The sequence below is a fragment of the Salvelinus alpinus genome, chromosome 4 (assembly GCF_045679555.1).
Source record: "Salvelinus alpinus chromosome 4, SLU_Salpinus.1, whole genome shotgun sequence".
Classification (NCBI taxonomy): Eukaryota; Metazoa; Chordata; class Actinopteri; order Salmoniformes; family Salmonidae; genus Salvelinus; species Salvelinus alpinus.
The window spans coordinates 60,925,962-60,952,249 of record NC_092089.1 but is presented as its reverse complement, the minus strand read 5'-3'; the positions used below and the strand labels follow the sequence as shown (position 1 = coordinate 60,952,249).

Below are 26,288 nucleotides of genomic sequence, written 5' to 3'. Positions count from 1 at the left end.
CAGGTTGTAGGCCTCCTTGCTCGCACACACTTTTTCAGTTCTGCCCACAAATGTTCTATAGGATTGAGGTCAGGGCTTTGTGATGGCCACTCCAATACCTTGACTTTGTTGTCCTTAAGCCATTTTGCCACAACTTTGGAAGTATGCTTGGGGTCATTATTCATTTGGAAGACCCATTTGCGACCAAGCTTTAAATTCCTGACTGATGTCTTGGGATGTTGCTTCAATATATCCACATAATTTTCCTACCTCATGATGCCATCTATTTTTGAAGTGCACCAGTCCCTCCTACAGCAAAGCACCCCCACAACATGATGCTGCCACCCCTGTGCTTCACGGTTGGGATGGTGTTCTTCGGCTTGCAAGCCTCCCCCTTTTTCCTCCAAACATAACGATGGTCATTATGGCAAACAGTTCTATTTTTGTTTCATCAGACCAGAGGACAAAACGTACAATCTTTATGGCGGTTTTGCAGCAGTGGCTTCTTCCTTGCTGAGCAGTCTTTCAGGTTATGTCGATATAGGAGTCGTTTTACTGTGGATATAGATACTTTTGTACCTGTTTCCTCCAGCATCTTCACAAGGTCCTTTGCTGTTGTTCTGGGATTGATTTGCACTTTTCGCACCAAAATACGTTCATCTCTAGTAGACAGAACGCATCTCCTTCCTGAGCGGTATGACGAATGCGTGGTCCCATGGTGTTTATACTTGCATACTATTGTTTGTACAGATGAACGTGGTACCTTCAGGCGTTTTGAAATTGCTCCCAAGGATGAACCAGACATTTGGAGGCCAACATTTTTTTTCTGGGGTCTTGGCTGATTTCTTTTGATTTTCCCATGATGTCAAGCGAAGAGCCACTGAGTTTGAAGGTAGGCCTTGAAATACATCCACAGGTACACGGGTACATCCTCCATGTGACTCAAATGATGTCAATTAGCCTATCGGAAGCTTCTAAAGCCATGACATATTTTTCTGAAAATTTCCAAGCTGTTTAAAGGCACAGTCAACTTAGTGTATGTTAACTTCTGACCCACTAGAATTGTGATACAGTGAATTATAAGTGAAATAATCTGTCTGTAAACAATTGTTGGAAAAATTACTTGTGTCATGCACAAAGTAGATGTCCTAACCGATTTGCCAAACCTCTTTGGGCTAAAGGGCAGTGTTCGGAAGTTTGGATAGTCTGACATGCCCAAAGTAAACTGCCTGTTACTCAGGCCCAGAAGCTAGGATATGCATATAATTGGTTGTAATTGATAGAAAACACTTTGAAGTTTCTAAAACTGTAAATATAGTCTGAGTATAACATAACTGATATGGCAGGCAAAAACCAGAGGAAAATACATCCGGAAAATGTGTTTTTTGAGCTCCCAGGCCATTCCTATGTTGGCCTATTGAATTTCCAACCAAAAAGGACCCAGATTGCAGTACCTATGGCTTCCCCTGGATATCAACCGTCGTCATAAAAGGTTTCAGGCTTGTTTTTTGAAAAATGAAGAAGTAGTTGTAGTTTTTCCAAGGTGTCCCTCATTAGGACACTAGTCTTGTGGCGCGAGTGAATAAGGGCGTGTACTTCGCTATTTATCTCCGGTATTGAACATACTACATTCTGTCTTAAATTTTAACGTTTATTTACATATTAGGGTACTTGAGGATTGATTAGAAACGTTGTTTGACTTGTTTGGACAAAGTTTACCGGTAACTTTTGGGAATCCTTTGTCTGCATGTTGAACGAGTGGAATGGGTGGATTACTGATTCAAACGCGCCAACTAAACATACCTTTTTGGGATATAAAGAAGGACTTTATCGAACAAAACAACCATTCGTTGTGTAGCTGGGACCCTTGGGTATGCAAACAGAGGAAGATCTTCAAATGTAAGTGATTTATTTTATCGCTATTTCTGATTTTTGTGACGCCTCTGCTGGTTTGAAAAATGTTTTTAATTCTGGTGTATGCGGGGTGCTGTCCTCAGACAATCAAATGCTATGCTTTCGCTGTAAAGCCTATCGTAAATCGGACAAAACGGTTCGATTACCAAGCTTCTAAGCCAAAGAATGATGTATGACACTTGTATTTTCATTAATGTTTAATATTAAAAATTTTGTATTTTGAATTTGAAAATCCCCTTCCAGAAGGACAACCATCTCTGCAGCCCTCCACCAATCAGGCCTTTATGGTAGAGTGGCCAGACGGAAGCCACTCCTCAGTAAAAAGCACATGACAGCCCACTTGGAGTTTGCCAAAACGCACCTAAAGACTCTCAGAACATGAGAAACAAGATGCTCTGGTCTGATGAAACCAAGACTGAACACTTTGGCCTGAATACCAAGCATCATGTCTGGAGGAAACCTGGCACCATCCCTACGGTGAAGCATGGTGGTGTCAGTATCATGGTGTGGGGATGTTTTTCAGCAGAAGGGACTGGGAGACTAGTCAGGATCGAGGCAAAGATGACAGGAGCAAAGTACAGCGAGATCCTTGATGAAAACCTGCTCCAGAGCGCTCAGGACCTCAGACTGGGGCGAAGGCTCACCTTCCAACAGGACAACGACCCTAAGCACACAGCCAAGACAACGCAGGATTGGCTTCGGGACAAGTCTCTGAATGTCCTTGAGTTACCCAGCCAGAGCCCGGACTTGAACCCGATCGAACATCTCTGGAGAGACCTGGAAATAGCTGTGCAGCAATGCTCCCCATCCAACCTGACAGAGCTTGAGAAGATCTGCAGAGAAGAATGGGAGAAATTCCACAAATACAGGTATGCCAAGCTTGTAACGTCATACCCAATAAGACTCTCGCTGTAATCGCTGCCAAAGGTGCTTCATCAAAGTACTGAGTAAAGGGTCTGAATACTTATGTAAATGTGATAGTTCTTTTTTTTTTTATATACATTTGTGTTTCTAAACCTGTTTTTGCTTTGTCATTATGGGGTATTGTGTGTAGATTGATGAGGGGAAAAAACAATTTAATCAATTTTAGAGTAAGTCTGTAACGTAACAAAATGTGGAAAAAGTCAATGGGTCTGAATACTTTCCAAATGCACTGTAAGTGCAGCCAAATGGGGGGAAAATGGTTTAACCATGACAGAGAGGTGGGGGTTTTCGTTTCATTTGGAATAAACATGTATTTTCATATTTACCACTGTATCTGTATAAATTGTGTTTTAAACAAATAGAATAATAGTTAAATGTGCAATTTGTAGACACCCCCCCAAAGTTAGACTTTTGTTGCATTTAGGGGAGCTCATGTCTCCCTCAGGGCAGCTGAGACCCCCTCGCTTCCCAGTAATTCTCACACTGGACTGGAGTCATTTAGGCCTTTCATAAGCCAACTAAGGACACATTGTTGAAGGTTTGGACAAGGCCTCTTGCGGAGCTGATCGCCAGTTCCAAGATGTCACCACAAGGACTCATCAACCGCTACGGTGACTATATAAAAAATGGTCCCTAGCAACTGAGGTCAAATGTCATCATCATTGTTGAGCGAAAGTATTAATTGGTAAATTTCCATGGCATACATGTTTGATAAGGTAGTGAGGGCATGCAGTGTAACATTCAGCACTGGGGCCCATAGGATGACCCTCCCTCGGGATTCACTGTTGACCCCAGTCAATTTTGAAGACCACCAACATGCTTTATTGATTCCCCATCTCCATTGATTCCCCACCTAGCTCCTCTGCTGCTATGCTGCTCTGAATTACCAAAATCCACATTGAAACAACCACATCTAAAGAGCACCATTTAGGCCAGACAAAATTGATTCACCGTTTAACAGATTTTCTCCCCAGAAGTGTAGGCGAGTGAGCCCCAAAAAAATTACACTGCCGTTCCAAAGTTTGGGGTCACTTAGAAATGTCTTTGTTTTTGAAAGAAAAGCATCAGAAATAGAGTGTAGACATTGTTAATGTTGTAACTGACTATTGTAGCTGTAAACTCCTGGATGCTGGCATTGTAGGCAAAACAAAAGCCATATCTCAGACTGGCCAATAAAAAGAAAAGATTAAGATGGGCAAAAGAACACAAACACTAGACAGAGAACCTCTGCCTAGAAAGCCAGCATCCCGGAGTCGCCTCTTCACTGTCGAAGTTCAGACTGGTGTTTTGTGGGTATAATTTAATGAAGCTGCCAGTTGAGGACTTTTGAGGCGTCTGTTTCTCAAACTAGACACTCTAATGTACTTGTACTTAATAATTGTAATCAAATGAAAATGTTGATGCATAATAATGAGTTCATTACCTGAATACATCTCTATAGCCTAGGCGTTAACAAAATATTCATACAAATATTATTAGGCCTCTCATAGACTAGGCCTTGTAGAAAGAGGGTCAATCAAGTTAGGTCTGCCAAACTAATGTAGCATTGGAAAAATATATATAAATCCAGCCATAGAGTATAACCTTTCATCATCATCAAAAAAAAATGTTGTTTATAACATGCACAATAAGAAGCATCAATCTATATAGAGCAAGCGTGACTAAATTTGAGCCCAGTAACTTTGCTCACCGCATCCTCCTTCGATTGTCTCGTCTGGCTGCCACGAAAAGCCCCCACCTGCTGATCTGCACGAAGTGTGTGTGTGCCACTGGCGATGTACTGTACTTTGCTGGACATGCTAGCTGTTTCTTGGCGGCGCATCATCACTTCAAACGCATTCCGTCGTGGTTATCGGTTGGCCTACTACTACTGGTAGTACCGGCAAGTTATGAATCGCAAATCACCATACAGCTGACACACTTCGATTTCATCAATCATTTTGACTTCAATTTGGTTGTCCAAAATACTATAATCTTGCACTGAGTCTTTGCTGATGAATGCCCTGATCTATGGCCAGTCAATTGGTTAAATTACATTGTTGTTTCGTCTTTTAATCGCTTCTAATAGATCTGAAAATGATGCAATAACCATGAATTTAACCGATTGTTTGTTATAATGAGGGACGTCCCACGTTTAACCTGGACACATAAATAGTAGGAATTTGCGCTAGCTGCAGCCATGACAGCATGAGAGAGAAATGAAACGTCTGCACATCGTCTGCAGGTGTGTTTCACTGCGTGTGTGTTTCACTGTCCAATCCGAGGCTCAAATATGTTCTGAGCGCGTGATCTGAGGCGGTTTGGTCTCTTGGGCATCAACTTGGGAAAGCCTCAAGGGAGCAGACAGTGCATTAAGGGGGCAGACAGTGCATTATAAACAAAGAGCCGCATATATTTGCCAAAAAAGAACACATCTGATTTTTTGGAATATTTTTTCTGGGTGTGGAGAAAAGTGAGACGGGGCATCCGTTAAACAGTAATTCAACTTTGTCCGGCCTTACCTTTTTTTGCAGTTTCCCCGACATACTCTCCAAACAAATGTTGGGGTACAAAGTAATCACATCTGATACTTTAAAATAACTGCCATACCAGTTATAACTGTTTTATATGATCCTTAGTTTAACTGTGTGTTGGTTGGTTGTTTGGTTATATAGTTTTCTATTTTAAAGCTACATTGGGGGTTGCAGGGAGTGGTTGTGGGCCAACAGCCATGCCAGTCTCCTCCCTGTTCCCCCTGCAGCTGAACCATGGTCTCATTCTGCTGGCTGCAGAGCCCAGGGAGAGTATAGCAGCCATGGGGAAAGGGCTTCAGGATTAGAAGCAGGATTTTAGCCTGTGGAGATAAGTCTGCTCCCTACTCATTTGGAGCAGGGAGTTAGGAAGAGGAAAGAGAGGAAAGAATGCCATGTTGCACAGCCAGAGGGAGTTATTGGGCCTGAGATTATTGTAGTGTGCTGTACATGTATGCAGGGAGACAAGAGCATGGAGCATGTAGGCTACTGAGGAAAACAGAGGAAGCCTTTCAGAGTGTGTGCAACAGGCAATAGAGATACCCATGGGCTTAAATGTTAATTGAATGTTGAAATGGGAGACAAAACAGAGCCACCACTGAAATGGAAGACATGTATTCTGACTAGCATGGGTATGCCTCATTGTGCTCTCTAGGACTAGAAAGGAGAACATTAGATTGCTGTTTATTTTCTTGTGTTTGACATCAAAACATCACAAATATAATTGGTAATTTAGCACTTATTTAAGATTTTCCAGAGGTCTGAATCTGTATTTCCAATAATACTTATTACAACAACATTGAAGGAAGAAAAGTCTGGTAGCTATAACACTCAGTCCAGCTGAAAGCTGCGACAGCATCTGCGTGTGGCAGGCGGGAAGCTCAAAGCTGCGACACTGATGTATGACCAGGCTAGAGCTTCCTGTAACTATCCTAACAACTGACTCAACTGACTAAGGGAGGGAAGGGAATTCTCTTGGCAGTAACCACTGGCCCAAGCATTGATCATGTCATTGTTGGCGACCGAGTGCCACCTCTCTCGACAATAGCCCAATTCTTTGCGCTCCTATCGCTCATTGGCTCACATCAGAAACACTGAGCACGCTGTAATGGAGAAACAAACCACTTCCCAAATCAAGTGTGACTCTGGCCTGCATCTTGGGGAAAAGGAGGAACAGTAATTCATTCCCTGCTCCCTAATTAATTATCACCCAGATTGCTTATTGATTTCTTTTATTCAGTCCAATGGCTTATGAAACACATTCTATTCACACAAAAATGCTGATGGGAGTGCAAAATGTGGGAGAGCAGAGCTCCGAGAGACTACAGTGCATTCAGAAAGTATTCCGACCCATTGACTTTTTCCACATTTTGTTACGTTACAGCCTTATTCTAAAACGTATTACATATTTTTTCCCCTCATCAATCTACACACAATACCCCATAATGACAAAGAGAAAACAGGTTTGTAGAAATGTTAGCAATTTTATTACAAATAAAAACAGAAATACCTTATTTACATAAGTATTCAGACCCTTTGCTATGAGACTCAAAATTGAGCTCAGGTGCATCCTGTTTCCATTGATCATCCTTGAGATGTTTCTATAACTTGATTGGAGTTTACCTGTGGTAAAATCAATTGATTGGACATGATTTGAAAAGGCACACACCTGTCTATATAAGGTCCCACATTTGACAGTGCATGTCAGAGCAGAAACCAAAGCCATGAGGTCGAAGGAATTTTCCGTAGAGGATCGAGACAGGATTGTGTCGAGGCACAGATCTGGGAAAGGGTACCAAAAAAATTCTGCACCATTGAAATTCCCCAAGAACACAGTGGCCTCCATCATTCTTAAATGGAAGAAGTTTGGAACCACAACGACTCTTCCTAGAGCTGGCAACCCAGGAAAAGCTTTGGGACAAGTCTCTGAATGTCCTTGAGGGGCCCAGCCAGAGCCCGGACTTGAACCCAATCAAACATCTTTGGAGAGACCTGAAAATAGCTGTGCAGCGACTTTCCCCATCCAACCTGACAGAGCTTGAGAGGATCTGCAGAGAAGAATGGGAGAAACCCCCCAAATACAGGTGTGCCAAGCTTGTAGTGTCAAACCCAAGAAGAGTCGAGGCAGTAATTGCTGCTAAAGGTTCTTCAACATAGTACTGACTAAAGGGTTTGAATACTTATGTATTCATTGCAAAAAATTCTAAAAATCTGTTTTTGCTTTGTCATTATGGGGTGTGTGTAGATTGATGAGGGGAAAAAACTATTTAACTTCTTATGGCTGGGGGCAGTATTGAGTAGCTTGGATGAATAAGGATCCCAGAGGTGCCCAGAGTAAACTGCCTGCTACTCAGTCCCAGAAGCTAAGATATGCATATTATTAGTATATTTGGATAGAAAACACTCTGAAGATTCTAAAACTGTTTGAATGATGTCTGTGAGTATAACATAACTCATATGGCAGGCAAAAACCTGAGAAAAAATCCAACCAGGAAGTGGGAAATCTGAGGTTTGTAGGTTTTCAACTCATTGCCTATCAAAGATACAGTGGGATATTGGTCATATTGCACTTCCTAAGGCTTCCACTAGATGTCAACAGTCTTTAGAACCTTGTTTGATGCTTCTACTCTGAAGTGGGGGCGAATGAGAGGGGAATGAGTCAGAGGTCTGGCAGAGAGCCATGAGCTGGCCATGCGCGTTCACGTGAAAGTTAGCTTGCTTTACATTGCATTTCTACAGACAAAGGAATTCTCCGGTTGGAACATTATTGAAGATTTATGATAAAAACAGCCTAAAGATTGATTCTATACATCGTTTAACATGTTTCAACGGACTGTAACGGAACTTTTTGACTTTTCGTCTGCTCGTCTGCTCGCATGTCATGAATTTGGATTTGTGAACTCAAGGCGCGAACAAAAAGGAGGTATTTGGACATAAATTATGAACTTTATCGAACAAATCATTTTTTTTTTGTGGAACTGGGATTCCTGGGAGTGCATTCTGATGAAGATCATCAAAGGTAAGTGAATATTTATAATGCTATTTCTGACTTCTGTTGACTACACAACATGGCGGATATCTGTTTGGCTTGTTTTTGTCTCTGAGCGCTGTACTCAGATTATTGCATGGTGTGCTTTATCGGTAAAGCTTTTTTGAAATCTGACACAACGGTTGCATTAAGGAGAAGTTTATATAAAGCTCCATGTATAACACTTGTATTTTCATCAACATTTATGATGAGTATTTCTGTAAATTGTGTGGCTCTCTGCAAAATCACCGGATGTATTTGGAACTACTGTTCATAACGCGCCAATGTATACTGAGATTTTTTTATATAAATATGAACTTTATCGAACAAAACATACATGTATTGTGTAACATGAAGTCCTATGAGTGTCATCTGATGAAGATCATCAGAGGTTAGTGATGAATTTTATCTCTATTTCTGCTTTTTGTGACTCCTCTCTTTGGCTGGAAAAATGGCTGTGGTTTTCTGTGACTTGGCGCTGACTTAACATAATCGTTCGTGGTGCTTTCGTCGTAAAGCCTATTTGAAATCGGACACTGTGGTGGGATTGACAAGAAGTGTATCTTTAAAATGGTGTTAAATACTTGTATGTTTGAGGAATTTTAATTATGAGATTTCTGTTGTTTGAATTTGGCGCCCTGCACTTTCACTGGCTGTTGTCATATCGATCCCGTTAGCGGGATCTCAGCCATAAGAATCCATTTTAGAATAAGGCTGTAATGTAAAAAGTCAACGGGTCTGAATACTTTCCAAATGCACTATTATATCCAGGAGGTAATATGTCGCTTTGAGACTGTTGCTCCTGTTGGAAAACCTAACTGGGAGATTAGTTCATGCTGAAATATAGCACAGGTCTGCCATCTTTGTTGGTTTGAATATCAACTATTGTCACACCCTGATCTGTTTCATCTGTCTTTGTGATAGTCTCCACCCCCCTCCAGGTGTCAACCGTCTTCCCCATTATCTCCAGTGTATTTATACCTGTGTTTTCTTTTTGGCTGTTGCCAGTTCATTTTATTCGTCAAGCCTACCAGCGTTTTTCCCCTTGCTCCTTTCTCTAAAGTTTTCCCGATTTTGACCATTCTGCCTGCCCCGACCCTGAGACTGCCTGCCGTTCTGTACCTTTCGGACTCTGATCTGTATAACGGACCTCTGCCTGCCCTTGACCTGTCATTTTGCCAGCCCGTTTTTGTAATAAACTTTTGTTACTTCGACACTGTCTGCATCTGGGTCTTCTCATGAAACGTGATAACTATAGCATAACCAACGATATACAAGGACAGAAGAGTAATTTTGGCCTAATTCATAGGCACACAAAATGCACAGGTTCCAGTCTAGTACAGAGTTCACAAAATGGTAGAACAACAAAATATGCCGAGGAGAGTATTATCGCAGTGGAAATAAATCTGGATTAATATTCAGATTTCCCTAGACAGCCATCTGAAAAGGTCCAAATCTGTGTACTGTATACTGTAAGTATGTGTATACATTGTAGCAGCCCTAATCCACTTGGTCTTTATTACAATGTTGACGATGCTAAATGGGATTTGATCTGCTTGATATGGGTCAGCAGTACTCTGACAAAGCAAACAAAAGATCAGAGAGACTTCTCAGAGTGATAGCGTGCATAGCTGATCAATATCTGTGTGTAGGCTAACCAGTCTCTGCAACCAACCAGCACACATGTTTATTTCTTATTTACTTGAGTCAGAGAAGGGAATGAAGATATAATCCTCACCACAGTGAAGGTCTGAGTATTCATAATAGACATCTTCTGTTTGGCCTGCATCATAACAGGCATGTGGGTTAACCTGAGGTTAACCTAACACAGCACTCTAAATCTGAATTTAGAATAGAAGCACAATGACAGATAATTGTCGTCATTTCAGAAAAAGCTGGCATTTGAAATATGTTTTGGGTGGAAAGTTCAATCTTTTACTTCTCCGATTTGGTACCAACAGCATAGTGAGATGACCGCATAATAATTGCTAAAGTTTCACTAGTGGAAAAAGTGGGCATCTTTGAACCAGCATGCCAACTGACGAAAGCCTTTGCCTCCCGGGCAATCTATGAAAAGATGTCATCTTGTAACAAATTATTTTGGTTCTGCCTGATTTTGGAGTGTGCAGAGCCATGAAGATTTAATAAAGTGTTTCTTCTTCAGCCCTCGGGAAACCACATACCTAACCTAGCAATAACCTACCAAATCACCCAAAACAGAAGTTTATCTTTCAGCACTCCAAATCCATGAAAAGTAACAGAACCGTCTTTAAAAAACTATGACAAACATCAGAAGCAGTAAACAGTACCAGTATCAGCAGTAGTAACAGTACCAGTATCAGCAGTAGTAACAGTGCCAGTATCAGCAGTAGTAACAGTACCAGTAACAGCAGTAGTAACAGTACCAGTATCAGCAGTAGTAACAGTACCAGTATCAGCAGTAGTAACAGTACCGGTAACAGCAGTAGTAACAGTACCAGTAACAGCAGTAGTAACAGTACCAGTATCAGCAGTAGTAACAGTGCCAGTATCAGCAGTAGTAACAGTACCAGTAACAGCAGTAGTAACAGTACCAGTATCAGCAGTAGTAACAGTACCAGTATCAGCAGTAGTAACAGTACCAGTAACAGCAGTAGTAACAGTATCAGTAACAGTAGTAGTAACAGTACAAGTAACATCAGTAGTAACAGTACCGGTAACAGCAGTAGTAACAGTACCGGTAACAGCAGTAGTAACAGTACCAGTAACAGCAGTAGTAACATTACCAGTAACAGCAGTAGTAACAGTACCATTATCAGCAGTAGTAACAGTACCAGTATCAGCAGTAGTAACAGTACCAGTAACAGCAGTAGTAACAGTATCAGTAACAGCAGTAGTAACAGTACAAGTAACAGCAGTAGTAACAGTACCGGTAACAGCAGTAGTAAAAGTACCGGTATCAGCAGTAGTAACAGTACCAGTATCAGCAGTAGTAACAGTACCAGTATCAGCAGTAGTAATAGTACCAGTAACAGCAGTAGTAACAGTACCAGTATCAGCAGTAGTAACAGTACCAGTAACAGTAGTAGTAACAGTACCAGTAACAGCAGTAGTAACAGCACCAGTAACAGCAGTAGTAACAGTACCAGTAACAGCAGTAGTAACATAATCATTTCAAAAGGATAAACATCATTAGTAGTTTTCATGATAATCTCAAATTTCCTTCACTTTGGGCTGAAAACAATTATTTTCCTCGTCACAGGAAAATCATTATGAAGAGTGACATGAACGTATGTTATTATTTTTAAGAATGTTCTTTAATGGTCTCATTAATTCGCTAAATCATGTTCAGGTAAATTAACTGTGTTACTTGCCTGGTATCCTCCAATCCATTGCACTGTACAGTAGAGTACAGTAGCTCCCTATTAGAACACCAGTACATGTACTGTCTGACTCAAACTAGACTGACTATTTATTCTATTTAAGTAATCTCCTCAATGGCATGACGTGGTTGCACTTTTTCATTAGGCTTACTAATCTTTTCGTGCAACAGATGTTGGGTTGTTTGATGTCAACATTTGACTCAATCACTCTAAACCACTACAAATGTGTTCAGTAGGACAAAAGGGTCATGTTTGAAAGCCTACCCCTTTAGATTTCTTAGAATGGTCATTTTTTCCCCGCAAACATCCTTTCTGAATTGCACGGCAGGTAGCCTAGCGGTTAAGAGCCGTAGGCCAGTAACCAAAAGGTCGCTGGTTTGAGTCCCTGAGCCAGGAAGGGGGCAAAATCTTCCGTTCTGCCCTTGAGCAAGGCAGTTAACCCCCAACAACTGCTCCCCAGGCGCCGATGACATGGACATTGACTAAGGCAGCCCCCACACCTTCTGATTCAAATGGGTTGGGTTAAATGCAGAAGACCTATTTCGGTTGAATGCATTCAGTTGTGCAACTGAATAGGTATCCCCTTTCTCTGAAATTAAAAGTAATCCAATAAATAATCATCTATTTTTTCAAAAGTATCTGTAATCGGATTTCAATATTTTTGTAATCTGATTTTTAAAAATCAGATTACATGTAATCAGTTACTCCTCAACCCTGTTTACCTATCACAGGTGTGGTGACAGTTAATGTTGTTTGTCTGTTGTGAGAGAACATCTGTTTGGTGATGACACAATCTTAACTCTCTTTTTTATCACAGTTAGCTACAAGTTTGCAGGTCACTGAAACTATTGTCTTGTTAAGTTATGTCTTCTCAAAACAAGAAGAAACAAGATTAGTTGGATATGATTCATAGACATGACTTTTTCATTGCAAAATAAGACAGAACAGTTTGTACATGCCCTCCCCCCCTAGTAAGTACACTGCCACTGCCGCAACCATAATAATGAAAGGGTCAAAGAGTTTAACATATGCATAAAGATATCCTTTTAAAACTCATTCCCTTAAGTTTGACAAGAGATAGAACTGAATGAACAGAACAAAAATGTATCAGTGAGTTGGGAGGAGGAAATGGGGAGGAAATGGCTGACTCACTGTGATGATCTGGTATATAATCACATTTACGTTCAAAGGAATGAGACAATTAAATGGCTATGTGAAATAAATATGAAGTGATTCAATGTGCATACTGTATACATCATCTTAACAGTGGAGCGGAAAAGGCATTATGCTCCGTCACTTCACTTATATTTGTATAACACTATTTGGTGTAATATACAATGAAATTACATAAACATACAAATTGGCTCCTAGTTCTTCAATAGAGTGTCTGCTATATATACTAAAATGATTTTATTAGCACGTAATTCAACACAACTCATCATCCCATTCTATTACTCTTGGAAGAGCTATAGGATTTAACTAGTTAATATATTTTATACCTTGGCGAATGTCTATGCTGTTGTTTGAGTTTAGTTTGAGTGTGAATACTGTGTGCACTGTGTATGCACTCAAGTCCAGTGAGATCGATAATATGCACAGCCAACGGACAGGCTTGGAAGGGTCTACCAATGCAACAGGGAGCCTACTGCTGCAAATGTATGTTTATGGATGTGTGTGATTTGAAAAGGCAAGGCATGATCAATATTCAATAAAGTAAAAAGCAATTGTGTATCATCTTGTGCATTAAATATAAATGAGTCCTATCATCAATTTTAAATGAATAAGTACATCGTTATTTTGAAACAATACTGACCTACCACCAATACTCACTGACCATTTAGGGTTCACTAGTAGGAGGTCCATTAAATCGAAACCTGACCCATTTAGGGTTCACTAGTAGGGGGTCCATTAAATCAAAACCTGACCCATTTAGTGTTCACTAATAGGGGGTCCATTAAATCAAAACCTGACCAATTTAGGGTTCACTAGTAGGGGGTCCATTAAATCAAAACCTGACCCATTAAGGGTTCACTAGTAGGGGGTCCATTAAATCAAAACCTGACCCATTTAGGGTTCACTAGTAGGGGTCCATTAAATCAAAACCTGTATGCAGATGATTCTGGATGATGGCAAAATGCAAGGCAGAATGCATGTTAGGCTTTATTCCAATAAAATAATATTCACTAAGTGAACCATAATGACACTAACTAGATATAAATTCACATATGCTATCTCACTACTGGCCTCACCCCAGTGTCTACATGCTGTGATACGCCTGACTGAATAGGCCCTTTTTTAGGCCCTTTTTTCTGTTTACTTTCAATTTTCTCAAGTCTGGAGAGAGTGCTCAGAAAGAAGTTGGCAGCTTGTTAATGAGGAACTAATGAGTAGCCTTTAGCCTGGATTTTCCTCAGCGAAGGACAACACAATTCAAAATATCAAAGAACAAAATACATGCTTCCATTGACAGGCCAGTAGGTATAGGCACCGAGGCCTACTCAGGACATATTTATGGTTAATTGAGGCCTCTGATGTATTTTCAATTATCTATGTTGTAATTCTTGCTCTTTGGGACTTTTTCTCCTTCAATTGGAGCTGGATGTGACGACAACAAGCAATCAAGACTGCTACTGTACGTCTTTTCTCAATCAGCTCTTTACATCAAGGACCGGGAACAAATCAAGTCATTTTTATTGCATGTTAAAGTCAACTAGAAAAACAACGTGCCCTTTGAAAGAACATACTACATTTTTATGTGTTACTGAAGACTGTCTACTTCAACCCATATAGTCATAAAAGGACTCAATGGGGATTATATGCAAAAAGGCTGTTCTTAATTTGACAAAGCAAGGATGACACATGCAACTTTCATGTCGTCTTTGCTTACATTATTTAGGCGTGTTCGGTGGCACTTATGGTCAGACTATTCTGTACTCTACAGTATGTACAGTGAATATATTTAAAAAGTGTCTGAATTGTTCGTTCCCACAGAGAGAGTGTGTGAAGTCTCCATTTTGCAGAAACAACACTCTAAATGGCCTCAGTGTTTGTGTAACAGCCACCAGCAATTTTGCTGCTCCTTAGAAAATTGTTCAAATCCATTGGAAATAACGTTTTCCTCTGACAATAACCACCTTTTTTTAGTATCGACAACCTGCATCTTGGGTTTGATCCTGTTATTCCACACCATCTAAAAGTATGAAGTTTTAAAAAAGTCTTAAGCTGAAAAATAAAAGTCTTAAACTGAATGAAATGTTCGGGAAAAGAGGTCATAGTCAGAGCCACGTTAATACCCATTAGCCATATTACACAACTAACCCTGATGACAGGAAGCTGTTAACATCACGAGTCAAGGTGCAAAAGAGATAACCCTGTTCTTATCATTCAATCCTAAATGTGATATGCTAAATATTTTTGCTCTTTTCTTAACAAAGACATGCTGATGAAAAAAACATGCTATTTTTCTAATACAGAGCAGAGTAACAGAAATAGATACAGTATGAGATTTGTTATAACATTGTTTGCTTCAGGGTCAAACTTGTAGTGTAAATAATTTGACACTTCTGTCAAAATCTGAAACGCTGAAGGATCATCATCATTGCTCATGTCAAACAAAGAGAAAGGTCACACGGTACACTGGAGCTTATAGGCAGATATGAATATGAGTGATAGTGTGTCTAAGCTAATCTATTTTCAAAAAAGATCATAATATTTGCATTATCTCCCTCTTATGTAGTTCTAAGACATAATTACCATTTCACCTGATTCATTAGCTTACCCCAAACATCTTCCAGGAAAGCAGTCATTTTTATGAAAGTTAACCGTGTATATTTCCCTAGCTTAAAGCATAGGCTCTTTTGTTTAAGCTTTATCCATTTCTAATGCAAGCCATAGCCCTTCTAATGCAATTAGAGTCCCAAGTCCTTCCAGAGCAATTAAAACATGCGAGGAGGAACGGTTAAACAACCTAGCATATTTCCTTCCCTTTTGACTGGAAAAACTACTGAACTAGTGAACTGCTTGAGTTAGCACCGCAGGGCAGGCAATGTGGAAGGAGGGAGTCAAAGAGTGAGCTGAATGGAGGTCTCAACACAGGAGGGAGGCGCCACTGTTTACCAGTTAGAGTCAGTGATTCACTGCACAATTCACAGGATGGAATGTGGAGGGGTCAGGCAAAGATTTGAGATGTTTCTAGGCAGTGACCCAGAGGGAGAGAGAGCATAATTCATTATCAGAGAGAGGAGGAATAGAAGATACAACGACGGCTGAATATACTCCAAGGCACTGAAGGATTATAATTTCACAGGAAAATATATGTGATTTCAAAAGTAGAAATGTTGAGCGTATTTTTTTCAGACATCTTGGAGCATGTAGGCTATGCAGTGGTACATTATGTACAATCATATTTTCGGGGCATCACACAATGTCAGAAACAATGCCTGACTATGGAACGCCGTTTGGGTCTCTGCATGTCAAAAAAGATACATGTTAAATAACACTATTTGAAGCGTCAAATAAGCTTACTGACCAATCAGGACTTGAATATGACTGCACGCCACTTTATATTTTAACACATGCATATATTTTTATGTAGTGATTACACTATCACTTGCATTTCTTTAGAATACCTGCTAGGTAAAAAAAGGTAAAATGGCTATATGGAAAAAGTCCTAATTAAACTAAATTAAAATCTCTGTGGGCACCGTTATAAACAGGTCTTATAATCAGGCTGTAAATTCTTGAAAGCATAATATGCACACATTAGACTATGTGTCGACATCACTGTGTTTGAAGATTTTCTCTATGTTTTAATCTAAATGTATATTTAAACCCACAAAAATGAGTTAAGTACTCAATTCGATTTATTACCAGACACAACTCACTACTGCTAGGAAGACATCACAGGTGCCAGAGGAAAACATTACCTCCATCAAAGGGGTAAAAAGGTGAAGAACTAAGCTGGTTTGTAGAAAGCAAATGGAATTTTAATACTGTTTATTTGAAGGAAAACCTTTTTGGATCCCTGAAATATTTAGGCTGCCTTCACCAAAGAAGCACTAGTCTAGTAATAAAGTGAAAAGAAAAACATGTTGTATAACTTGGTTGTTACTCTGTGAAAAACAACAACTCTGAGACTTTCAATTCTTCAGCAATCTCTCAATCCTCACCTACCCGTGGAGTTATCTTAACAGAAATCTGTAGAGAACCTAGAGATTTAGAGAAACCTAAATAGAAAAAAAAACTGTTTTTAGGAACTAACAGCATCTGGAGGCTTCTTTATACTTGGATGAATCTGTAACTCAGAGATTCTGTTTTCGAAGGAGAGATATGCCTATCCTTCTCCAGTACAATCACAGTGAGTGTTAAATGCTTTGAGTTTCATATTTCTATTTCATGCTATGGGTACACTTTTAAAAACATGGTTGATGGGATGGGATTATGCCTAATAAAAGTAGCTTTAAAAGGTAGCTTTAAATCTATTGATGCACTCGCTTCACATGGCGCTTCATCCACCAGGAGTATGAGGCACACTGGCACTTTCTAATGCCTTCAAGTAAACATGACACGGTTCATGTAGTGGTAGTTGTCTACTCAATAAGCGGCGCTCAGGAGTGGATATTACTTATGTAAGAGTTCTTTGAAAAAGAAGAAACTTGAGCCAAGAACAGTGCTTTTAGCATAATCCACATCAAGCAGAATGAACGCCCAATCTTATTAGATCCAAGACTGCACTGATCTGAAAACTGAAGTTGTGTGCAATCTGGCCCATTAATTAATGTAAAGCAAAGCATCTGAGGTGAACCATCACGGGACTCTTACTGAAAAATAAATCTTAACTCACAGTAGGTCAAACATGTTGGCATGCTTGCATGATTCACTATTTATTCTAAAATAAGTTGAAATTGAAAAAATCTTTTGGTGTTCACACATGTATCTGTTTGATTTACAACAGCACATGACCAAGAAAGAAAAACAAATCTAAACTGAATGAGTTGCAGCTGCCTACTTACATTTTTTTTTTTTTAAAAACACCTTTATTTAACCAGGTAGGCCAATTGAGAACAATTTACAACTGCGACCTGGCCAAGATTAAGCAAAGCAGTACGACAAAAACAACAACACAGAGTTACATGTAAACAAATGTACAGTCAATAACACAATATAAAAAATCTATGTACAGTGTGTGCAAATGTAGAAGAGTAGGGAGGTAAGGCAATAAATAGGCCATAGAGGCAAAATAATTACAATTTAGAATTAACACTGGAGTGATAGATGTGCAGATGATGATGGGCAAGTAGAGATACTGGGGTGCAAAAGAGCATAAAGATAAATAACAATATGGGAATGAGGTAGTTGGGTGTGCTATTTACAGATTGGATGTGTACAGGTACAGTGATCTGTAAGCTGCTCTGACAGCTGATGCTTAAAGTTAGAGAGGGAGAAATAAGTCTCCAGCTTCAGTGATTTTTGCAATTCGTTCCAGTCGTTGGCAGCAGAGAACTGGAAGGAAAGGCGGCCAAAGGAAGTGTTGGCTTTAGGGATGACCAGTGAAATATTCCTGCTGGAGCGCGTGCTACGGGTGGGTGTTGCTATGGTGTTAAGCATATCCCAGTTTAGGTCACCTAACAGTACAATCTCTGAAGATAGATGGGGGGCAATCAATTCACACATGGTGTCCAGGGCACAGCTGGGGTCTGAGGGGGGTCTATAACAAGCAGCAATGGTGAGAGGCTTGTTTCTGGAAAGGTGGATTTTTAAAAGTAGAAGCTCGAATTGTTTGGGCACAGACCTGGATAGTATGACAGAACTCTGCAGGCTATCTTTGCAGTAGATTGCAACTCCGCCCCCTTTGGCAGTTCTATCTTGTGGAAAATGTTGTAGTTGGGGATGGAAATTTCAGGAGTTTTGGTGGCCTTCCTAAGCCAGGATTCAGACATGGCTAGGACATCAGGGTTGGCGGAGTGTGCTAAAGCAGTGAATAAAACAAACTTAGGGAGGAGGCTTCTGATGTTAACATGCATGAAACCAAGGCTTTTACGGTTACAGAAGTCAACAAATGAGGGCGGCTGGGGAAGGGGAATGGTGCTGGGGGCTGCAGGGCCTGGGTTAACCTCTACATCTCCAGAGGAACAGAGGAGGAGTAGGATAAGGGTACGGCTAAAGTCTGTAAGAACTGGTCGTCTAGTGCGTTTGGAAAAGAGAGTAAAAGGAGCAGATTTTTGGGAGTGGAAGAATAGATTCAAGGCATAATGTACAAACCCGGGTATGGTAGGATGTGAGTACAGTGGAGGTAAACCTACATGGTAAACATAGCCATTCAACCAGTTTTGAAAAGAGGAAACATTCCATTCCATTGTAAATCCCAAAGGTGCCAACATATTTGACAGCATCTATAGGTGATGCGAATATCTTTATGATGGAATTATGATGGTAAATTGTCATCACTTCCATTATTTTGCACTACACAGGTAAAGTAGCTGAAAGTTAGGACATTGAAGAACTTTGAAGTTCCAGTGATGACCTAATTGGTCTGGTTATTAGCCATATGGGTGGTGGCATTTAGCAGAACCCTGGTTAAATGAGGCTTGCAGGTACACCTTCAATGTACATTTCAACATAGCAGTTAACCTCTCAGCGTTTTATTTTGTGGCTTTTATCAAGACTTGTTTTATGAGTTCTTAACGTTTAGCCCTAGGCATTGTAGACTTCACTTGAGCTCTATTTACTAGTGAAGTACACGACATGTGTCTTGTTTCTGTGGGTTTCCATAGCATCTACAAATATGTTTTTACAGACGCACTATCTATGGCGTGGTAAGCTACAATGAATCTGTAAATTACATAAATAAAAACAATGACACAGAAATGAGAAAAATATTGCAGATGTTTGCCCTGATGACCTATTGACAAGAGGCGACCCAAGGAAATCCCTTTCATCAGGCTATACACAGTGTGGTGAAACTTAACCGTATAAGGACAAGACGTATCCTGTCTTTTCTCACTGTGCAGAAGATGAGGCCAGAGAGAACATTGCACTATGAAATCTTTCTAGGGGCCAAGCAGCCACTAGCTTAAGTGGGACTGCCCACAGGGCCACAGACTCATATACTCCACACAGAAGAGACTCAAGCTATTTACAGGACACTGACACACAAGACAAAGAGCACAGTGGCTAAAATATTTTTAGCAGCCCGCCAAGAAATGCCCAAATCGGTCCTTTGTAATACGCCTGATGACTTCTTATTCCCTAGCTGCAGAGCTTAGCGCTACCCACTCTAAACCGCTCCACTCACTGGAAGAAATGTAACTAATCTGACACTGAACTGTTTTTCATTCCTCTTCTCATGTTCAATTCAATCTTATTGCAAAAAAATCTATTGGGTTGATAGCGGATGTTATGCATAATTTTCTTTCTGTGAGAATATTTATCTGTCTATAGGCTAGTCGTATTACGAATATCACAGACAGTCATGCTTTTAACATAGTCAGCCCCCAGAATACCTTAGCATAATATGACAAATTTTGTCCAGACATTTTTGCATCATAAGAGATTGTTATGTTCGTAATTAAAATATTCGATCTGGGACTGAAAGGAAATGGGTCTGTTTGTTTAAAGCCCCCATTGCAGTCTTTTTACTTTTATTTCTAAATCATTTACTTAAAACTTTATTTCTAATAAATCACTGTGTATGTTTATTTTTTAATATAACTGCATTCCTCAGTAAGAACGTTATACCAATGGTCAAGCATGATTGCGGTAGTGTAATGGTGTCACGTTCCTGACCTGTTTTCTGTTAGTTTTGTATGTGTTAGTTGGTCAGGACGTGAGTTTGGGTGGGCAGTCTATGTTTTCTGTTTCTATGTTGGTTAATGGGTACCTAATATGGTTCTCAATTAGAGGCAGGTGGTTTTCATCTCCTCTGATTGAGAATCATATTAAGGTAGGTAGTTTCACAGTGTTTGTTTGTGGGTGGTTGTCTCCTGTGTCTGTGTCTATGTTGCACCATACGGGACTGTTTCGTTCGTTCGTCATTTTGTGTAGTCATTTGCCTGTTCGTGAGTTCTTCGTGTTTCATGTAAGTTCGTCGTCCAGGTCTGTCTACTCCGTTTGTTGTTTTGTTAGTTTATAGTGAAGTTCGTGTTTTCGTCTTTTCTTTAAATAAATCATGTCAACTCAAGAAGCTGCATTTTGGTTCAATCCCTGCTCCTCCTCTTCGGATGAAGAGGAGGAGGAACGCCGTTACAGATGGTTTGGGGATGGACCTATATATATTTTTTATAATATAATCTATAGTGGCCTGGAAATACAATGACATTGCTAAATTATGCAAGTAATTAGTAGGAAACAACAGCTAAAATCTGGTCCTGTCCCTTAATGTGAGCTAGCTAGCTAAAGTTATACTCCATCGAAAGTCAATCTGGCAACATCACAGTGAGGTTTTCCTACTAATGATTTGCCTTATTTAGAAATGTCATTGTTTTTTAAAAACTAAATCTTCAGCACATGGAGGCTCAGAGAATGCCAATGAGTAGCTAATTCAACGTTAATTTTGGGAACCGGTCTTCAAGAGATCGCTTTGTCGCAATATTGTGATTAAGCACGCAAACAAAGAAAATAGTTCTTTTTTTATTATAAGTAAAAGTAAATTATCTAAACACTTACTTTAGGAATGGTTGCTGCTGCTGCCGATTTCAAGATCCATGCGATGCTTGGTGGAGCAGCTGGGAAATCCATGTTTATCTAGCTTGATTTGCAATGTAGTCCAATGCAAAGTGTGCTGTGCAGTAAGTTGGACTGAACTTCTCTGACAGTTGATTTTGAAAAATGTACCACAGCCAAATCAGACAGAGTGATTGTTCGGATGGAATATAGTGCAAAGCCAGCCATACTGCACAATCTCTCTTGCTTTTGGCCGGGACCAGCACCAAAACTTGGAGGGAATATTTAAATAAACAATGAACGTTCATTGGTTTCTAATAATCAGATCGAAGGGGGACGTTATGTGTCGGGCCAAAATTACATCCCACCCAAATAGGCTAAAATTCCAGTTTTTTTTCTCTCAAACAGCTCTTACACAAAAAGTGCATTATCATACTTTTCATGATGGAACTAGTGTGGAACTATCATTACAAAAAACATGTTTAATGTTTAATGGCACTGCCCCTTTAACTTCAGACATCCATACTCCAGGCTGGCTGCAGTTCCTACGTGTACTCTGTTTTGCGGGGACACAACAACAATACAATATTCTATTATCATGCATGAGGCAGGTGCATAACAGCAGACTGGCTCGCTAGGGGTCCGCCACTGCATTTCCGCAGAATCCTCAAGCACTTTTCCCAACCTCCATTTCAAAGCTAATGCTCCAACAGAACCCGATTCAAACACATTGATTTGCAACAAGGAGACAAATATGTGTGTTGTGGCTGTGAAGCAACGTGGCTCCCCTCTGTTTCAGGGGAAGCAGAGCCAACACTGTAACAACTGGAATGGGAGGTTTAAGTTGGGGCAAATGGTTGTGTGGGAATATTGTTTGCATAATCACAGGACTGTGTGGAGCTCTCTGGAGGAGTAAAGGGAACAGGGGGAGCTGGACTGGACCGTAGCCTGTCTTGCAGCACCTGACGGAGGCACAGTGAGCCACACAAACACCCTCCCTACAGGGAGTCCCCATTCCCTCCCGCCCATGCAGGCCCCACATCCACCTCCTTTCCCATGTGGGCTCTATGAAGTTTTCATTTTCCCTTAAGGTCCTCTGTCACGATACGCTTACCTCCGCAATCTGGGGACTTTCCCAGGAGGCCCCCACACAGCCAGCTCCAAATCATCTGATGTGACAATTTAACAAGGCCCTGCCTTGTAGAGATACCACTGCTCTTGGATGAGGAGCCAGCCCACAGGTAGCTAGGCACTACAGGTATTTAAGATGGGACCAGATTTAGGATAGAAACCACTCCGGTAAGTGGATGGAAGAAGAACATGCAACACCATGCTCTGGTAACATGGAATTTTCATGGGCTTAGATTGCTAATAAGATAAGTGTTCCTCATGTGAAGAACCATGCTTGAGGAAGGTGATGTCACATTGGTAGATTCTCTTTAAATACAGTATAAAGATGTTTGGTTGGTAAAATACTACGTACAGTACTATAATGTCAAAAGACAGTATTTTTGTATTTTTAGGCAAAGGTTTCATGGAACAAATCTGCGTTCGCTGGCTACCTTGATCCCCAATCAATTAAAAACAGGCTATTCTATTTACAAACAAATAAACCGACGATTGCCACAGCCCGCCGGCCTGTGGCGAGTCACTGATGATGTCACAGCGCCTGGCTAACCTTGGCCGAGGCATGTGGCGTAGGGAAGTGCCATCTCAGCACAGCGCTGACAGCCATCAATTCTTGTGCCCTGATGAGTGCAGAGACCTGACTGGGGTGAGCCTGAGCAACATAGACAGCCCTGACACAAATTCTCTCCGTCAGGCACTCCTGCCCCTGCTGGCACATGGGTGTCTGCTGGCATTGGGATGATCTGGGAACGCTTACGGAAAACTCCCAGGAATAGGGATGCTTCATTCTAACCCCAAAGATAAGATAGTGGAGGACTTTCCACTTACCTAAATGGACAACCCAAGCACAAATTCTGTGAAAAACAATCAAAGGAATGTTGCATTGAAAACTGAAGAACACCACTATACCCCCAAAACCATTATACCAATTTCTGTTGTTATATATCAAATAATAAGTAGTTACAATATAATAAATGCAAAACAAATCAACTAAGATCTCATCTTGATTAACTTTGGAACAAAACGTAGTCACAGATTAACCTATGCCTAAAACAAGAATGTATCTTGACAGAAAAAATCCAAGCTGCACATTTTCATGCATACTGTACATCACGAACCAGTCCTCAGAGATCCAAGCTGCGAGTTACAGATGTCATGGGGCTGCTACCACGCACAGCGCTGTGCTTCCTGCTTATTAAAGAGCTGTATTAAGCTCCATGTTCCTCACAAGCCCTTATCCCTGATGACTCTTAATTAGAATCAAGCCTCCTGTTGAGTAGGTCTCCCGTGAAACACTTACTGAGCTGCTTCAGTGCAGATCTGCTACAATATCACACAGAAACACACTGATGCTGCTACTGGTGAGAACTTATGTGTAATCTTCTGTTCTCACCTTGCAACGTATACTTCAGCGGACCAACCCCCCTGGGAGCGAGAAAGGTCTGGGAGAGGTCATTGTGGGGCCAGGCTGATCTCCATTCCCATAGAATAATGCCCTCCAACGTAAACGTCAGCGTTTATGGACCACGGGCACTTCTGACTCACGGCAGGAGGTAGCTAGCTAACCGTGTGAACAAATAATGTACCGACGCACGCTCTCTTTCCAGAGATTTTTCTGTCATTGAAATCCTATGGTGGGCTTTCTTAGTCCAAACAGTGTAAAAAAAATATATATAAATATTTTTTATACATTTTCAGAATAGAAAAATGCTTTCAGTGTAAACTTAAAAGACTGAAAACAGATATCAAGTTCCGAAATGGATCTGTGGCTTTTCCACCCGACCCAATATGCATAAATTAATTTAAAAAAACAGAGACCTGTTCCGAATGGACGCGAGGACATGGAAAACCGACCCGAACAGACCCGTGCTGGTTCGGATCCCAGAGAATAGAAACAGAGAGAGAAAGAAACTTCCAACTGGTCGTAAACAAGTGATATTGGAAAATGATCTACAGTTACTGTACATGTCCTTAAATACTGCTTATAAAAACTGCTTATAACATATATAAATATATTAAATATATATTTAAATATATTTGTTGTGTTTCGATGTGTAGCACATTCAAAACGTTATTTTGTTTTATTGGTTTTTACTTTCCTAAAACAATAATTGTCTACCTCACGGTTCAACTGTCGGAGATTTGAGCGCTAAAAGCATCGGGGCTGTCACGCCCTGACCTTAGAGATCCTTTTTATGTCTCTATTTTTGGTTTGGTCAGGGCGTGAGTTGGGGTGGGTATTCTATGTTCTATGTTGTGTATTTCTTTGTGTTTGGCCGGGTGTGGTTCTCAATCAGAGGCAGCTGTCTATCGTTGTCTCTGATTGAGAACCATACTTAGGTAGCCCTTTTTTCCACCTGTCTTTGTGGGAAGTTGACTTTGTTTAGGGCACTTTGCCTTTGAGCTTCACGGTTTGTTTTTGTAGTGTTTATTGTTTGGCGTCATTTTGATGCATCTACGCTGCACCTTGGTCCTCTTCTTACGACAGCCGTGACAGGGGCATTGCATGCATATAGGCCTAGGCGTCCACTGTATGATATTCATATTTTTTTAAATAAATAATAAGGGAGACAAGCTTAGATCTGGTTTGAGTGTGAGTAGGATAGTAGGCCTACCGGTAATTATATTGTATTGCGGCAAACACAACATTACAGCTGGAACTTAATTTGGCCAAAGAAAATGGCTCAACAGAATAAAACCTTCAAAAAGGTTTTGAACAGGCTAGGCCTATATTTCAGCTATTACCAACAAATGACAGCAATAGGCTAATGCTATTTATTTTACAAAAGGCCTACTTTTAACCTTAAACTAAATACGGAGTACAACATTTAAAAGACAGTTAGAATGTAATTTAGCAAACCAAAATGTCTCACCAAAATGAAACAAAATACTATTTGCATAGGCTATTTAAAGAACTGGTTTAGATTATTAAATAGGCCTACAATAATAATAATGATTTACAATAATAATAATAATAATAATAATAATGATAATGATGATAAATTCGAAAATAAATAAATGAAAGGTAGGAAATTGCATCAAACCTGAATAGCCACGCCAAATTCTCTTCTAATTTTTGTCCACTACAATATTAAAACGTGTCCCCGAGGACATTGCCCTTGTCGGCTTCTTCTCACTATACTCTTTCGCCTCTAACTTTCGTTTTACTTAAATGAAAAAGGACTCTATCTTCACAGTTTCAGCAGGACATAAGCTATATGTTTTATTGAGTTGCAACAGATAACAAGCTTGCGCAGTTCTCATCACACAAACACTAAATTAACAGAGGACAGGTCCAATCAGATCACACAAACACTAAATTAACAGAGGACAGGTCCAATCAGATCACACAAACACTAAATTAACAGAGGACAGGTCCATTCGGGTCCAGTCTGTAAATACATTTTTATTGCACATACCCAAGACCGGTGACAATTATATCAGACCCGATCCAGATCCGAGACAAAAGTAAGAATTTAGGACCCGGACCCACTCGGGTCCCAGGTCAGATCTTGGAATTGCTGTTGGATCCGTGAAGAACGCTACTACTCTGTATGAGAGATCATATACTGTGCCATGTTTTCCACTTCAAGAGATAAATACAATTTGACTCTATGTAAACTGGAAACCACACATCCTGAGGCTGCATTCATTGTAGCTGGGGATTTTAACAAGGCTAATCTGAAAACAAGACTCCCTAAATTCTATCAGCATATCGATTGCGCAACCAGGGCTGGTAAAACCCTGGATCATTGTTATTCTATCTTCCGCGACATATATAAG

The 26,288-nt window shown here is 40.3% G+C and overlaps 1 protein-coding gene across 1 annotated transcript in view; it reads right to left on the bottom strand.

The window, feature by feature from the left end:
- Positions 1-26,288, bottom strand: part of LOC139574054 (X-linked interleukin-1 receptor accessory protein-like 2) — a 325,366-nt gene that overhangs the window by 176,034 nt on the left and 123,044 nt on the right. The gene's annotated exons all lie outside the window — the stretch shown is intronic.